General features: G+C 46.1%; 2 long non-coding RNA genes across 3 annotated transcripts; both read right to left on the reverse strand.

Moving 5' to 3' along the window:
* Positions 1-4,015: 4,015 nt before the first annotated feature.
* Positions 4,016-5,488, reverse strand: LOC141087958 (uncharacterized). 2 transcript variants are annotated; one of them, XR_012231779.1, is made up of 4 exons: positions 4,824-5,488; positions 4,661-4,732; positions 4,334-4,575; positions 4,016-4,244 (listed from the first exon to the last, which is right to left on the reverse strand). It is a non-coding gene; the product is annotated as an uncharacterized lncRNA (long non-coding RNA). The 2 variants fall into 2 exon arrangements; XR_012231778.1 differs by having other exon boundaries at positions 4,016-4,575.
* A 3,496-nt stretch (positions 5,489-8,984) lies between these two features.
* Positions 8,985-10,283, reverse strand: LOC141087959 (uncharacterized). The gene is made up of 4 exons (XR_012231780.1): positions 9,619-10,283; positions 9,456-9,527; positions 9,129-9,370; positions 8,985-9,039 (listed from the first exon to the last, which is right to left on the reverse strand). It is a non-coding gene; the product is annotated as an uncharacterized lncRNA (long non-coding RNA).
* Between the last annotated feature and the right edge of the window lie 237 nt (positions 10,284-10,520).

Below are 10,520 nucleotides of genomic sequence, written 5' to 3' on the forward strand. Positions count from 1 at the left end.
CGAGGATCTGGTTCGTGCGTTCCGCTTGACCATTGGATTGAGGGTGATAAGCGGAGGAAAAGTCCAACGTTACTTCCATTAGCTTGCATAGGGCCCTCCAGAAACGCGAGGTAAACTGAACCCCTCTGTCCGAGACAATGTGCTTGGGGAAGCCATGAATCCGGAAGAGATGAGATATAAAAATTCTCGCCAGGTCAGGGGCGGAAGGTAAACCGGGCAGAGGGATGAAGTGGGCCATCTTGGAGAAGTGGTCCACGACCACCAGAATGACCGTGTGACCTGAGGACCGAGGCAGATCCGTAATAAAATCCATCGCGATATGCTGCCAGGGAGCCGAGGCAACCGGAAGTGGATGCAGAAAACTGGAGGGTGGCTGTCGTGGGACCTTGTTCTTGGCACACGAAGGGCAGGAGAGGATGAAACTTCGGACATCTTGGGACAAAGAAGGCCACCAATAAAAGCGAGAGATGAGGAAGAGTGTTTTCTTGAGGCCGGCATGACCTGCTAACTTGGTAGCATGACCCCAATGTAGAACTCGCCTCCTGTCATCATCTTGGACAAAAGTCTTGCCGGGGGGCAAGGAAGTCAGGTTAACCGGTGCAACTACGATGAGCTTGTTTGGCTCCACAATGTGCGAAGGCTCCTCCTCGTTGTCGGTGACCAGAAAGGATCGGGATAGGGCATCCGCTTTGAGATTCTTATCACCCGGACGGAAATGGAGCTCAAAATCGAACTGGTTAAAGAATAATGACCATCGAGCCTGCCGAGGATTAAGCCTTTGTGCTGATTGAATGTAGGCTAGATTCTTGTGGTCGGTGTAGATCTGGAGTGGGTGTACAGCTCCCTCCAGAAGATACCGCCACTCCTCCAAGGCTAGCTTAATGGCAAGCAGCTCTCTGTCCCCGATGGTATAGTTTCTCTCCGAAGGGGAGAATGTCTTGGAGAAAAAGCCGCAGGTAACCAAGCGACCGGAAGGAGATCTCTGAGAGAGAACCGCACCGGCTCCGGTGGCAGAAGCGTCTACCTCTAGGGTGAATGGTTTGTTAGCCTCTGGACGGTGTAGCACCGGGGCTGTGGCAAAGGCTTGCCTCAAGGTACGGAAGGCGTTCTCGGCCTCAGGAGGCAAGTGGTGAGGATCGGCTCCCTTTCGGATCAAAGCAGAGATGGGAGCGGTCAGAGAGGAAAAGTGCGGAGTAAACTGCCTGTAATAGTTGGCGAATCCCAGGAACCGCTGGATTGCCTTGATTCCCTGAGGACGCGGCCAGTTGAGTACAGCAGACACTTTTCCCGGATCCATGCGCAAGCCAGAATCGGAAATGATGTAACCCAAGAACGGCAGAGACGACTGTTCGAAGGCGCATTTCTCCAGCTTGGCGTAGAGATGATGTGTTCTCAAACTAAGTAAAACTTGACGCACGTCTTTTCGGTGTGAGGACAAATCCGGGGAGAACACCAGAATGTCGTCCAAGTAAACCACCACGCAGGAATAGAGAAGATCTCGGAATATGTCGTTGACAAATTCTTAGAACACTGCGGGAGCATTGCATAAGCCGAAGGGCATAACCAGGTACTCATAATGGCCGTCACGGGTGTTGAAGGCGGTCTTCCATTCATCACCAGAGCGGATCCGGACCAGATTGTATGCCCCTCGAAGATCTAATTTTGTGAAGATCCGTGCACCCCGTAGACGGTCAAATAGCTCCGGAATGAGGGGAAGAGGGTATTTGTTCTTGATGGTGATATCGTTGAGCCCTCTATAATCAATACAGGGATGCAGGGACCCATCCTTCTTCTTGACAAAAAAGAACCCAGCTCCTGCAGGTGAGGAAGACTTGCGAATAAAGCCTTTGGCCAAGTTTTCCTGTACGTATTCGGACATAGCCTGGTTCTCGGAGGGAGACAGCGGGTAGATCCGACCACGAGGCGGCGTAGAACCGGGGAGCAGATCGATGGGGCAGTCATATGGACGATGCGGGGGCAGGGTCTCTGCTTCCTTCTTGTCAAAGACATCCAAAAAGGCCCTGTAGGCGGAGGGTAACTCGGTTGACACCAACGTTGAACGTGGGAATTTCGGCAGCTGTACAGGGAGTAAACACTTGTCTTGACAAAGTTGGCCCCACCGCAGAACATCACCAGAGTGCCAATCCAGAATAGGCTCGTGGATCCTTAGCCAGGGGAGTCCCAGGAGGATGGCATGGGACAAAGAAAGCAGCACGTAGAATACTATCTTCTCCCGGTGTAAGGCTCCGACCTGAAGCTCCACCTCTTCGGTAACCAGGACAGATAGAGTCAAGGGTAGAGAGGAGTCAAAATTACCTAGGAAGACCTCTCTTACCTGTCCTAGGCGGAGGCGTTTCCCGGGCGAGTGGGGCAGGCGCGAAGAAAGTGGGACGCACTCCCACAGTAGAAACAGAGCCCCTGTTCGACCCTCTCTCTCCGACGCTCCTCCACCGGTTTGAGGCGATCCACTTTCATGGGTTCCGGTAGCGGGAGCGTGGAAGCTGGTGTTGAGCGGACTCGAAGTGGACTCCGAGCGGCCGGAAGAGCGCGAGGGGGTCTCCTGTCCCTAGCGAGCTCTCGGAAACGTTCTTGAAAGCGGAGGTCGATGCGGGTAGCCAAAGAGATTAAATCCTCCAAAGAGGTGGGGGTATCACGACCCGCCACTCGTCCTTGTTTCGCCCCGAAAGACCCCGCCAAAAGGCTCCCACCAAGGCCTCATTGTTCCAACCCAACTCTGAGGACAGGGTGTGAAACCGAATGGCGTACTGACCTACTGAGAGCGAGCCCTGATGAAGATTGAACAACGCTTCGGTGGTGGAGGCAAGGCGACCGGGTTCATCAAACACCTTACGAAAGGTGTCTAGGAAAAAGGAGAGTTGGGTGACCAGGGGGTCGTCTCGTTCCCAGAGGGGGTTAACCCAGGCTAGGGCCTCTCCTTCTAAGTGGGACACGATAAAGGCCACCTTGGCACGGTCGGTGGGGTACTGTTGTGGCAGCAACTCAAAATGTAGCTGGCATTGATTTAAAAACCCTCTACACGTCTTGGGGTCACCACTATATCGCGGGGGTTTAGCCAAACGCGGGGAGGGAGGCGGCACCGCAGGCTGTGCCGGAGCTGCAGCCGCGGTCTGGAGGGCCAGCAAGCGGTTGTCCACCGAGGCCATGTAGTTCAGTATATGAGCCTGAGTGTCGCGCTGCTGGGCAAGCTCCTGCTGGAGACCAGCAATCTGGGTGGCACTCCCTGCATCCGAGGCCTGTAATGACGAGAGACGAGACTCCATGGACTTGAGGAATGACATGATCCTCGCTTGGTTTTCCCGCAGGAACAAAAGTTCCTTTTGGGTCGGGGTCGAAGTACCAGCAGGGTCCATGGCCTGTTCGTTCTGTGATGGTTCCCAAGGGTGTACCCACTGGACCGCGGTAAGCGAACCTCCCCTGGGCGAGCGGGCCAGGTGGACCACCCCCTATACAGGGAGCGTTAGGGACAGGCCCAGGGGAAACTACTAACCACGGCAGCTGGTACCCGAGGAGGATGGAGGGCACGACAAGAGATGTAACAGGCAGGCAGATGGAAGAGCTGGACCGGAACCGGTAGGACTGGAACTCAAGAACGGAGGCTGGAGGATACTGGCAGACAAGGCAGGAACGGTGAAACACGGGTCAGACGAAGACACAGGCTGGAGGCGGACACGAGATGGCGGGCACTGGGAGGAACACAAGGACCAGGTTAAACAGGGAGCACGGGAAACGACAGGCAGACTGAGAGCCAGAGTCACAGTAAGAGACACAAGTGATGAACAGGCAGTGATTCAGAGGAAGAGGCTGCCTCTTATGGAGACAAGAGTTCCGGGTCAGGTCAGCAGGGTCAGGAAGGCGGGGAGAAGGACTGGCTTGGCCTGTACTGGGATCTGATAATGAAAAAAATTTTTGGCACTCAACTTGTCGCAAAGTGAAGATTTTATTTGCAGTCTCAAATTTAGATGTTTCGGCTTATACAAACAAACCTTAATCAGTATGCTGCAAATCAGATACAGGTATAGAATACAAGTCAGATGCTACATAATGTACAATCAATATGGTTCAAACATCAAGTAAATACCAAAATAAATATTCAAAAAAGTGCAATAGTGATGGGAGGGATGGGTTGAGGTATGAGGGATTAGGGAAAAAAAAAAAAAAAAGGGAAAAAGGCGGAAGTATTGTAACCTACCCAGACTGCTCTCTTGGAAAGATTTGCAATGTATCTAGAGTAAACAGTATATATATGTGAGATAATCGTATCAATTGTGTAGACGAGAAAGCGTAAACTAATCTTAGATTTGTTACTACTCACTTAATATCTAGTCACCACTATATTGATGGTGGGGATAGTGCGATCCTTTTTAAAGATTATCCTTGCGTTTATCTTGAAAAGATATAATGAAATAAAATAAAAACAAAGAAAAATGTCCACAATAAAGTGCTGCCATATGGTTGCACCTTGATAAAGTGCTAAGTGTATGTAAGATACCAACCGGCAATAATTTGTGGCTGGGCTAGCAGGAAGTAATTCCATAAGAGGTTTAAATAAGAGGTCTGTAGATCAAAACAAAGGATGAGAGGAATTCACTCAATATGCTCAGAAATACATGATCATCATATCCCATATGTACCCACTCACTTGGTGTTAAGTCTGTTGTCGCTTAGGACTCAATGCTGCATAGGATCAGGTATGTCACTCTGAGTGATGTAGCTGTATGGGACGATATATATAGTGCATGAGGGGTTAAGTCTCCCTGTAAACTATTTACATGCCTGAATGCACACAGAGGAGATGTGCTTACCGTTAGTGGGTGGCGGCGTAATGTGTCCTGGAAAACGCGGTATCCACCGCTTGTAGCCTGGGTGTACAAGGCCCATGATGTGATTGCTAAATAGGCGGTGGGCGGGACAGCCTCAGATTGACTGGGCCGCGTCACCGGAAGTGACGTTGCCGCCCATGTGAACGTGAGATCAGGCATAAAGAAACAGAGGGGCGTGTTGTGGGAGGTAACGCTGGACTGCACAGCGATTAACCATGTGTGTAACAGCTTTCATGCTGTCAGGGTTCCTATATTGAGAGGGAGCTTGTAGGAAAAAGAGAAGAGGGAACGCTCATGTATCAATCAGATTGAGTGGAGGCTATGTGTGAAAGACATGAACTGTGTATGAAATAATGGTAAATAACTAATTAATTAGTCATTGGGGATGATATGAAAGTGTCACACATGTATTGTACAATGATTAGACCAGTGGTGAAGGGGAATAAATTAAAGCTTCCTGTTACAAAGTGAGGAGGGATATATCTATTGATATTATAGAAAAAAAAGGAAAAAGGACACAATTGAATACAGGAATCAAAAGGTAGTCTAGATATGCTGATAAGTAAAAGAATTAGCTTGAAGGAGGCGGGGAGGGAGAGTCCGAGGGAGAAACAAGGACAATCGGTGACAATTGCGTGCAGTTCAAAATCGACGACTCTGTAAAATTAAGAAAATATGTTAGTAATCCTGTAATGATAACATGACTCATTGACAAAAATAATGACCATCTAATTTCTACAAAATTGTGAAGAAGTATAGTCTTAGACCCATCATATGAAAGATAATAAATCATACTCTCTATTGAGACCTCTCGGTGTGAGAGTTTGTAATTCATGTATCCAGAAGGCCTCTCTTCTTTTCAAGAGTTGGATACGATTACCACCCCTCCGAGGAAAGGGTACGTGCTCAATAACACAAAATTTCAATTGAGGGATGGTGTGCCCAGCTGTAATAAAATGATATGGTAGGGGTAATAGTGTATTGCCACACCTGATTGTGGATTTATGCTTGCTTATGCGGTCCCTGATAGACTGGGTGGTTTCACCAATGTACAAAAGACCGCAAGGGCATTTGATCAGGTATACCACATGCGATGTATCGCAAGTGGAGTAGTCTTTAATTTTGTATCGTTTACCAGAGTGTGGGTGGTGAAAATAATCCCCTTTTAATACATTGCTGCATTGATTGCAATGAAGGCACTGATAAGTCCCTGTTTTGGGTGTGGAAAGAAATCTTTGTGTTGTTGACCTCACTCCTGGGCCTATATCTGCTTTAATCAGGGTGTCCCTAATGTTTCTGGGGCGTTTATAGCATGGTAGAAAGTTATGCTGAAATTCTGTCACCTCTGGATGAGCCTCCTTAAGGATGCCCCGATGTCTCCGTATGGAACGGTGTAAAATCTGTACATACGGGTGATATGTATGAACGAAGGGTAGACGTCCTGAGACTCCACTGCGGTTTGGGGCCGGGGGTTGTCGTGCTTGATCAAGTAAACTTGAAGGATAGCCCCTCGAGCGAAATTTCTTATGCATCTCATTTAACCTAATGTGGCTAACTGACGGATCAGAAACAATCCGTTCAACCCTCTTGAATTGTGATATTGGTATGGATTTCTTGGTGGAGGGAGGGTGTAAGCTCTTGTAGTGCAACAGACTATTCCGGTCTGTGGTTTTGATGTGTAGGTCAGTGCTCAAATATCCCTCCACACTCTTGATGACCTTAGTGTCCAAGAAACTCACCACCTGTAAATCCCTAGTCATGGTAAAGGCTAGACCTGGCCAGGCCATATTCAATTTATTATAGAATATGTCTAATGTATCAGCCGACCCTGTCCAAATGCAAAAAATGTCATCTATAAATCTTTTCCATAGTCTACAGTGGGTTTTAAAAAGAGGGTCAGAGTAGACAATATCCTCTTCAAATGTTGCCATAAATGTATTTGCATAAGGGGGCGCGACATTAGACCCCATCGCAGTCCCCTTGGTCTGTAGATAGAATGTATCGCCAAAGAGGAAATAATTTCTGGTGAGAACGAGGGTCAATAATTCAATACAGAAGTCAATCGTGTCCCTATCCAACTCAGATCTCAGTAAGCGTCTCTTTACGCAATCAATCCCCAATTCATGTGGAATTGATGTGTATAAATCTTTTACATCAAAGGAGACTAGAAAAGAGTCCCCAGGGACAGGACCCAAATTTCGTAGAGTTTTAAGAAAATCCCCTGTGTCTAATAGAAAAGAAGATGCTTGTCTAGTGAGAGGGGTTAGAATTTTTTCCAAAAGTATGGATAGTGGTGATAAAATGGAATCTGTTGACGCCACTATGGGTCGGCCCGGAGGACACTCCAATCTCTTATGAATTTTCGGAAGGATGTAAAATACTGGAGTGATGGGATCTGTTTTGATCAAAAAGTCACATGTCTTAATATCAATTATGCCTCGTGTAGTGTAATCTGTGACTACAGAATATATGCAGTCCCTGATACTCCTCATTGGATTATGAGGAAGGACTGCATAAACAGAGCTGTCATTTAATTGGCGCAACACTTCATGCATGTAATCCTGTTTGTCCATTACAACTATTGCTCCCCCTTTATCAGCAGGTTTAATGATGATATTGGGATCTTGACAAAGTGCCTCCAAAGCCTGGAAGTCCACCGTGTCAAGATTGGGGGAGACGTGAAGATCGCCTCTCTCAATGCCTTGACGTAATTTTAGGAATGCCTTATCGATAAATTCAATAAAAGATTCGACCGCATGCGAGGCCGATGGTGGCCGATAGGTGCTCTTGTTACGAAGTCCCAAGCGATCAATTGAAATAAGGCATGGAGTCATGGGTTGAGGTCTGGGTATCTCCTTGTCCTTATTTGCAAAATGAACCAGTAGTCTGATGCGGCGGTAGAATCGCTGCAGATCCATGTCCATTTGAAATGTACTGAATTTGAAAGAAGGGCAGTAGGACAAACCCCTCTGGAGCAGATTATTTTCTGCTATGCTAAGGGACCTGGAGGAGATGTTGACCACTAGGGATTCCATACCTGGGATCTCGTTATCCTGTTCGTATCTGGATCTCTTCCTCCGTTGGCTGCGGCGAACTCTCTTCTGCGTGGACGTCTTCTTCGCTGGTCTTAAAAAATACGAAGAGCGGTATTCCCTTCTATCGGTTTCAGAACCCGATGTGGATGGATCAATCGAGGATTGTTGCTCAAGCCTAGAGGAGGTGGAACGAGAGGTACTGTTATAACGCCAGTGATAAACCCTATTGTTATTGTAGTCATCTGTGTCCCTTTGGAACTTAATCCTCTTTCTCTGTTCGGAGTCTCGTTTATGTTGGTCAATAATCCCTTTAAGTTTATCCTTAAGGGAGGTGAGTTCTTCGGATGTACTAGAAGAAGCCAATTGTGACTCTATATTTTTTATATTGTCACGGCTCTTGTTAATGGATGTCTGCAGGTGCTCGACAGTAATAGTCATCAAATCAAAGGAGCATTTGTTTAATATCTGCTCGAATTTCTGGCAGAAGTCAGCGGAATCACTAAAAAGTGTCGGCCTTAACGGGACCCGTAGTCCTCTTGGAATGCGTTGGACTCGGAGATACTCTGATAGTGTTGCACAGTGTAGCTCAAGATTCGCTTGGTGTCTTACTTCACACTCAAGGTCTTTCCCTCTCATCTCCTTGGGTGGGACTTTGAGAAAATCACTAGAAAAACTAAGCTTGGACAAAATTGCATTAGTTTCTTCTTGGTTGTATGAGAAGGTAAGGGAGGACATAGTAGCCAGCGTGCACACGTAAGGGTGAGTAAATCAACAAGTATATCGTGGCACTACTGCGTTGGTGCACAAAAGAAGGTTCCCACACCAGTGTAAATAATGAAAGAAATTTTTGGCACTCAACTTGTCGCAAAGTGAAGATTTTATTTGCAGTCTCAAATTTAGACGTTTCGGCTTATACAAACAAGCCTTCATCAGTATGCTGCAAATCAGATACAGGTATAGAATACAAGTCAGATGCTACATAATGTACAATCAATATGGTTCAAACATCAAGTAAATACCAAAATAAATATTCAAAAAAGTGCAATAGTGATGGGAGGGATGGGTTGAGGTACGAGGGATTAGGGAAAAAAAAAAAAAAAGGGAAAAAGGCGGAAGTATTGTAACCTACCCAGACTGCTCTCTTGGAAAGATTTGCAATGTATCTAGAGTAAACAGTATATATATGTGAGATAATCGTATCAATTGTGTAGACGAGAAAGCGTAAACTAATCTTAGATTTGTTACTACTCACTTAATATCTAGTCACCACTATATTGATGGTGGGGATAGTGCGATCCTTTTTAAAGATTATCCTTGCGTTTATCTTGAAAAGATATAATGAAATAAAATAAAAACAAAGAAAAATGTCCACAATAAAGTGCTGCCATATGGTTGCACCTTGATAAAGTGCTAAGTGTATGTAAGATACCAACCGGCAATAATTTGTGGCTGGGCTAGCAGGAAGTAATTCCATAAGAGGTTTAAATAAGAGGTCTGTAGATCAAAACAAAGGATGAGAGGAATTCACTCAATATGCTCAGAAATACATGATCATCATATCCCATATGTACCCACTCACTTGGTGTTAAGTCTGTTGTCGCTTAGGACTCAATGCTGCATAGGATCAGGTATGTCACTCTGAGTGATGTAGCTGTATGGGACGATATATATAGTGCATGAGGGGTTAAGTCTCCCTGTAAACTATTTACATGCCTGAATGCACACAGAGGAGATGTGCTTACCGTTAGTGGGTGGCGGCGTAATGTGTCCTGGAAAACGCGGTATCCACCGCTTGTAGCCTGGGTGTACAAGGCCCATGATGTGATTGCTAAATAGGCGGTGGGCGGGACAGCCTCAGATTGACTGGGCCGCGTCACCGGAAGTGACGTTGCCGCCCATGTGAACGTGAGATCAGGCATAAAGAAACAGAGGGGCGTGTTGTGGGAGGTAACGCTGGACTGCACAGCGATTAACCATGTGTGTAACAGCTTTCATGCTGTCAGGGTTCCTATATTGAGAGGGAGCTTGTAGGAAAAAGAGAAGAGGGAACGCTCATGTATCAATCAGATTGAGTGGAGGCTATGTGTGAAAGACATGAACTGTGTATGAAATAATGGTAAATAACTAATTAATTAGTCATTGGGGATGATATGAAAGTGTCACACATGTATTGTACAATGATTAGACCAGTGGTGAAGGGGAATAAATTAAAGCTTCCTGTTACAAAGTGAGGAGGGATATATCTATTGATATTATAGAAAAAAAAGGAAAAAGGACACAATTGAATACAGGAATCAAAAGGTAGTCTAGATATGCTGATAAGTAAAAGAATTAGCTTGAAGGAGGCGGGGAGGGAGAGTCCGAGGGAGAAACAAGGACAATCGGTGACAATTGCGTGCAGTTCAAAATCGACGACTCTGTAAAATTAAGAAAATATGTTAGTAATCCTGTAATGATAACATGACTCATTGACAAAAATAATGACCATCTAATTTCTACAAAATTGTGAAGAAGTATAGTCTTAGACCCATCATATGAAAGATAATAAATCATACTCTCTATTGAGACCTCTCGGTGTGAGAGTTTGTAATTCATGTATCCAGAAGGCCTCTCTTCTTTTCAAGAGTTGGATACGATTACCACC

The sequence above is a fragment of the Dendrobates tinctorius genome, unplaced genomic scaffold (assembly GCF_039654945.1).
Source record: "Dendrobates tinctorius isolate UK_male_01 unplaced genomic scaffold, ASM3965494v1 ptg000036l, whole genome shotgun sequence".
NCBI classification, from domain to species: domain Eukaryota; kingdom Metazoa; phylum Chordata; class Amphibia; order Anura; family Dendrobatidae; genus Dendrobates; species Dendrobates tinctorius.